Source organism: Bombus vosnesenskii, unplaced genomic scaffold (genome assembly GCF_011952255.1).
Source record: "Bombus vosnesenskii isolate JDL3184/JDL3185 unplaced genomic scaffold, Bvos_JDL3184-5_v1.1 scf7180000014797, whole genome shotgun sequence".
Lineage (NCBI taxonomy): Eukaryota > Metazoa > Arthropoda > Insecta > Hymenoptera > Apidae > Bombus > Bombus vosnesenskii.
The window spans coordinates 3,698-10,298 of NW_022883648.1; the positions used below are offsets into that span (position 1 = coordinate 3,698).

The window sequence follows — 6,601 nt, forward strand, 5'->3', positions numbered from 1 at the left end:
TGGCAAGTGAAAAGTGCACGCCAGTGACATCCACCACCATACAGTGCCACGTGAATCCAATAGAAACGGCAGCAGAAGCGTTACCACTCCAGTGAAGTCAGTAGCGCCAGGGACCATCAGTTTTGAAGAGGCATCACCCTCTTGAAAACGCAAGAACGCAACCACGCAGCCTCACGCCAACAACTAGAGGGTCGACTTCAGTAAGAACACGTCTTACACATTAAACGAGACACACACGGTGACGAGTAACATTTAAACTCGCAACCACAAGGTAAGCTCGTTCACTGCATTCTTTTCACAATCTGCTATACCAATGGAAAACACAGAGAAACTTACCTCCTTGCATCGGAGACGAGGCTTTCAAATCGGTCGATTTACCTTTCTATCGAAACGACTCGATGAATACGAAAAATCTAGACAACCGAATAAGGCCCATTTAACGGCCTATACGGCACTACTCGACGACACGTGGAAACAATATCGATTGTTACAAGAGAATTAGAAGATTTAGGGGAGATAGACGACGCGCGCGTTTCCCAAGTAACCGACACATATTACAATCTGGTAATACGAATACACACTCTCATGGATGATACACCAGCATCGTCGTCGAAATCACAAGGCTGCGAGTCATCTAATGTCGCCGAGCCGACATCAATTAAACTGCCCTGAAATTCACCTGCCTACTTTCGACGGTACCATCGAAAATTGGCATTCATTTTACGACTCCTTCTTATCCACTATCGATCGAAGCGAGCGACTTACACCCGTGCAGAAATCCCACTACCTACGATCCTCTTTGACCGGAAAGGCCGCGCGAAGCATACAATCGTTAGATGTCACCGAGTTAAATCATTCGATCGCTATTGACGTTCTGAAGGAAAAATTCGACTGCCACAGTCAAGTCTGCATGCGCCACTGGGACTTGATTTTTGACTATCCGAAAATAACCAAAGAGACACCCGAAGCGATAGATGATTTTCTTGAGACGGTCAAGGTAAACCTCCAAGCGTTAGAAAAACTCGGTGAACCAGTTACCTCAAATGTCGCTCTTATAAAATTATTCACGTCGAAGCTACCCTCAGCCATCATTCGCAAATGGCAGCGCACATTGCCGGACGAGAAAATGCCGTCATATACGCAACTGGTAGACTTTCTGAAAACACGGACGAAAGGCGACAGGACAAGTTCAGCATCAACCGTGATAAAATGAGAGCCCGATCAACACAAACGTCAGCGATCGAACGCACCGCGAAGTTACGCATTCACAACTACACATAATACGTTGGTGTGTCCGAATTGTCAAGGACAACACGAATTATGGAATTGTGACGTCTTCAAAGCGAAGTCGCCTAAAAAACGCCTTGAAATCGCCAAGAGGGCGTCTCTATGTACCAATTGTTTAGGTAAGGGACACGCTATTACTCATTGCTCCGCCGGTTCATGTCGCATCTGCAGGCAGCGACACCATACATACCTACATCAAGACCATGGTCATAGCAAATCACGACCAGGTGTAAGCCGATCATCGAGCGATCGATCACCCAACGGTCGATCTTCGCCTAGTTCACCGACCCCGCGATCGTCACATCGTTCGAGACGCGCATCCACGTCTCCCCGATCGTCTCCGCGAACATCACCGAAACGTGAATCTCGGTTATCGCGAACGACGGCATCGGGATCAAATATATCGTCCAGTCCTAGACGACAAGGAAAACAATGACGTCATCAAACGACCTTGTTAGGGTCCGAACCACAGAAAACGGACTCATTGACCTCGCTTCCTTCTGAACCACTGCAGCACGATTTGTTAGTCACAGCGCAGGTCAACGTATTGAACAATAAAGTTCAACCATTCCGTTGTAGAGCTCTGCTAGACACCGGCTCTAGCATGAACTTTATCACCGAAAAACTCGCTGATTCGCTAAAACTTAACCAACGGAAACGTTAGATCCCAATCGGAACACTCAACACGTTATCGACAACCTCGAAACGTTACATCACGGCCACGATCACCTCCATCGACGGCACATACGAACGCACCTTGACGTTCCTAATCATACCGACAATATCGCCTTGGGTCCCAGATCAACCCGTAGATCGCTCAATAATACATATACCGAGGAATCTCCAACTAGCCCGGTAAATACCTTCGCTCCTCTGGACACACCGACGATAATTGACGCAGTTCGATATCCTTGTAAACCGACGCCAGGCGTTTCTTGCCTCGTAAAGACGAATCTTTCGAACGGTGTCATTCGCGTTCAATTCGTTTTTCTAGCGAGGGGCCTCGAATCTTTAAACGACGAGAAACCTAATCACTTTCAGACAACTTTCGTTTAAAGACGAAAGAACGTAAAGAACTGGGTTCGGCCTTCTCCCATCTGCGTATCTTTCGGGGAGTCGATTGCGATGGTCATCTCCTTTGTCGGATACGATTCGAATTGGTCGAATAAGCTGGCAAGTGCTAGATCCGTCTCATCTCCTTCTTCCGTCGAATATTAGCCGAAAAATCTTGCCACCGTATTACGCCGAAATATTCGACGATGTTCATTCGCAAGCGATAAAGCTTCGCTACTATTCGCGATCGGCGCTGCTCTACTACGAAATATCAAATTTATCGCGTAGCCGCGTACACGGGAGAAGGAAAGAGATCGTAAGGGCGGTATTTACCCACCGCGAGAGACAGGCTACGAAAGACGAGCACGAGCGACTACAAAGTTCAATCGGGCTCGATAAAGCTTAACTTGCTCCGCGAGAGCGGCCATTTGGAATTCTAGTGGCGTGTACGGTGTGCTCGGTGCGTTAACGAGTTCGATCGTCATCGTAAATAAGCAACCAGCGGTCCGAAAAATCTCGCCACGGTCAAGAAGACTTAAGAAGCCGTTCGCGGAAGATGGGCGGCGCCACCCGCTATTTCTCGGCCGGAAATTACAGGTGACTTAGCGCGGTCTCTCTGCCCCCGCTTCTCTCGACAGACAGAGAGAAGAGGGCGCGGGCGCATCGTAAAATCCAAGCGAAGAGAAAGAAAGAGAGAGAGAGAGAGAGGCGTCGCTCGTCGAAAAAATCAGACGCGATCTTTCGCGCTTTCGTCGACAGTTTCTGCCTCGCCGTTACGTTTCTACCGCCACCGCTGTATTTCGAAACGGAAGGGGGACGCGATTCCGTCTGTCGGCTTTCTTCCTGCACGCTTCGTTGTGCACCGTCGCGCGTATTTAGACGCTGGAAACGAGAATTACAAAAATTTCGTGGAGCAGTTGCTCCAACTCTTCTCGTTTCTCGCCATTGAAGTCGCAGGTGTCGGTCGCGCGATCGATACAACCCCCGTTAAAGGATCGAAACGGTGTTCGTTTGCGATTCTAGGCAAAATCGTTTCCTATTTAGCGTGAAAGTTGCAATCGTTTCTCTCGTCTAGTTAGCGCGCAAGCTTCTTCTCCTTTCCTTTCACTCGTTAGAAGCGAAATAGTTCAGAGATCCTCGCAGCGTTTCAAACATCCCGATGACTCTCTTCGTTCCATTGTCTTCGTCCCGTTGTCTTCGAAACGTTAATTTATTCGTTCGTTCTGTTCTCTCTCTCTCCCTCTCTACCCGTTCTTCTGCTCGCCCATCCACCTACTCGTTCGTTCCTTTAATAGTTTTCTTTTCCGCGACCGCACGTTCGTTTCGCCGTTCGCCAAAGATGCGCGAATTTTTCAAACTTCGCTTTCTACGCTTTCTACGCTTTCTGCGCGAACACGGAGTGGCAGATCGTGGAACCGGAGGCTTGTATCCACGCGGCACTGCGATTTAAGGAAACGTATCGTCGGTGGTTAGCTCGACTTCGTAAATAAATCTTTGCCGGATAGAGCTAAATACGATATTCGGCCCGATTGCTCCCGCTCTTTCACCTCCGGTGATTTATGTGAAACCGTGGCCGCTAGCGTGCCCGTACATCCGTTTTCCCGTTCTATCCTTCCCCCCTTTGGGACCGGTCATTTTTTAGCGACTGTTTCTCAAGATTTTATCCGTAATTATCCTCGCTGGATTCGCGAAAATGAACAGCCGTTGCTTGCTGTCTTCTCGACGAATGGTCCCTCGGGGAGAAAAAAGGAAAACATCCAAGTTGGTGAAAATTTGTTTGCTCTGCACCGCGAGCGTTTCTTCGCCGAAGAAACACGGTTTGCTTTAGCATCGCGAAATTAAATCGAATAAGATTCTTCGTCCTATTATATTCACAACAACGCAGGCCCGCGCGAGCGCTCGCTAACGGCGTCCAGAGCACGTAGGCACCGCGGCGGATCGGTTCCTTCGTTCTGCCGCTGGTCGCGATAAAACTCGGTGTCTTTTTGCAACGAGGTAATTTTGCGACAGCACGGGACGTTTGGAACGTTGCGAAAAGAAGGGGCGCGCACGCGGACGTTCGCGAGAAGCGAACAGCGGTGGCGAGGGAGTTTCGCGGACGTGGTCGACGGACCGTGAACGATCGCCAGCGCGGAATACGAGCGGAAGACGGAGAAAGCCCGCCTCGAACACCGGCACCGTGATCGCTTCGCTAGGCAACGCCGCGCATCAAAATTGTAAATTTCCGAAGAAAGTCGCCGTGCTCGTTCCCGGGAGAGCAGATCCTTTCGTTTACGTTCTCGCGTACATCCGATTCTTTCGTATGGAGCGTGCCGCGTTTTCGTCTCTCGGCTCGACGCTCGAACCTGGTGGACCCGGCGGAAATTTCCATCCAAAGTAGGAAGCGGCGGCGAGTTCCGACGAAACCTGGTTTCGCTCGGCGTTTCGAGCACGGCGTACGATTCGCGCCACGTCTGTGCTTGGTACCCGGCTTTCGCACGAGTTGGCAGACACGCGTGCAACAGCGGTACGACGCGGTGTCAGCGTTCGCAGAGAGAAGAGGGTAACGCTGTGCGCCGTAGCGTGTCTGTGCGCGACAGCAGCCTGCTTTCTCGGTGATCCGACGACGACGATGATACGTTCGTATCGTATGCGGTACATGGTGGCCTAGGTTTCGGCCGAGGCTTGGCCACCATGTAGACCGAAACGCAGACGGGAGCGTAGAGTGGCGTAGGAGAGGGCGGAGGAGAGAAGGACGGGAAGGTCGGTAGATCGGAGTGGATGAGAGTGGATGAGAAGCGGTCGTTGGAGCGGCGCTGGATGGGGAGAGGTAAGCCCGTGTCGCGCAAGTGTGCGCCGTTATACGTACTCGCGTACATCTGCGAGAACTAGTTAGCCGACGCTTGGTGGTTGCGGCGGCGGGGTAGTGGCGGGCCGGGATCGATTCTGGGACCACACGGCATCATCCTCCAACCGTCAACGACCTGCTCGACCGAACCCTCCCTTCTCGTTCCTTCTCGCTCGTCCACGTTCGCAAAACCTAGCTTCTCCCTCTCGCACCGCTTCATCGCTCCCACCAGCCGTCCGTGCACTCGCCTTCTCCTTATGCAACTCCTCTATCACGGGCAAATAAAGCCTGCATATCCGGCCCAAGAGTAGTCCGATCCCGATCCGGCGCGGTTCCACTCTCCCGCTTCGAGTTCTCGCGTGTGTCGAGTCGTTAAGGATCGCAGAGGGATTCGACGTGCCAGACGTCGTCGTCGCCGCGTCGTCTCGATCGGAGACGCACTCGTCGAGGATTTTTCCGTCGAGATTTCGATCGGATTGCAGCTCGCAGAACGAGGCCGGATTAACAGCGATCGGAATACGCCCGAAGAATGGCGACGCGTTATCATCAGGCTGTCGACCCTCGTAATTTCGGGCCTCGAGGTCCGGTCGTCGATAATATCCGGTAAATCGGCTGTACGAATTCGAATCGTTCGAACCACGGAAAGCAACTCGATGTAAATGCGACTGGATCGGTCGTAGGTAAACGGTGTCTCGTTAACGACCGTTTTAAATAAGAAATCGTCGATAATAAACATGTCGTTGGCGATTCTAGAAACTAAATGCGCGCACAGACGTTACATCCCCTCGATTCGATCGACGAATCGATGTCTTCCTATCGCTACGCAATTTATAACGGCAACGATTTCGAGCGGGTTGCAACCTCGCTGCCGGGGATCGCGACTCTCGACAAAAAAGACGGATAATTCGCTAGACCCACGCAGGCTAAACTAGGGAATCCGCCAGGGCATAGGATTTATCGTCGCTGCCGCGGAACGATCTCCGCGTAAGGTCCAGCGACGCCGAAGGCAAACCCGGAAACACAGTTTGTCCGTATTCTTAAAGAATCGATTCGTCTTTTCGAGAGATTCTCCTCGTTGGCGTAAGCGCAAACGCGCTCGATCGGTTACCTCTATTTTCGTTTTTTTCTCTGGGTAGCGCGTCGAGCGAAAAGCGGGTGTGAGTGGCTTGACGGCTCGAGAGAGTGCGATCGAGGATTCCCGATGTTCTTCTCTGACGGATCGTCGATATACGTAGAACGCGACGAGGTACAACTCGATGCCGCGTCGCGAGTTTCAGAGGATATCAGCCCTTTTCTCTCGCGATCCAGCAAGAAACGACGAGACGAGCGAAGGAGGAGGTGTCAACCTCGACTGCGGTACCTGCGCCGACGACGCGATCCGAACGTAGCGATTGGAAGGTCGCTTTAAGAGTTAATTTGGCGATCTCGCGATCG

General features: G+C 51.5%; 1 pseudogene; it reads left to right on the top strand.

The window, feature by feature from the left end:
• Window positions 1-589: 589 nt before the first annotated feature.
• Window positions 590-1,723, top strand: LOC117240571 (annotated as a pseudogene).
• The last annotated feature ends 4,878 nt before the right edge of the window (window positions 1,724-6,601 follow it).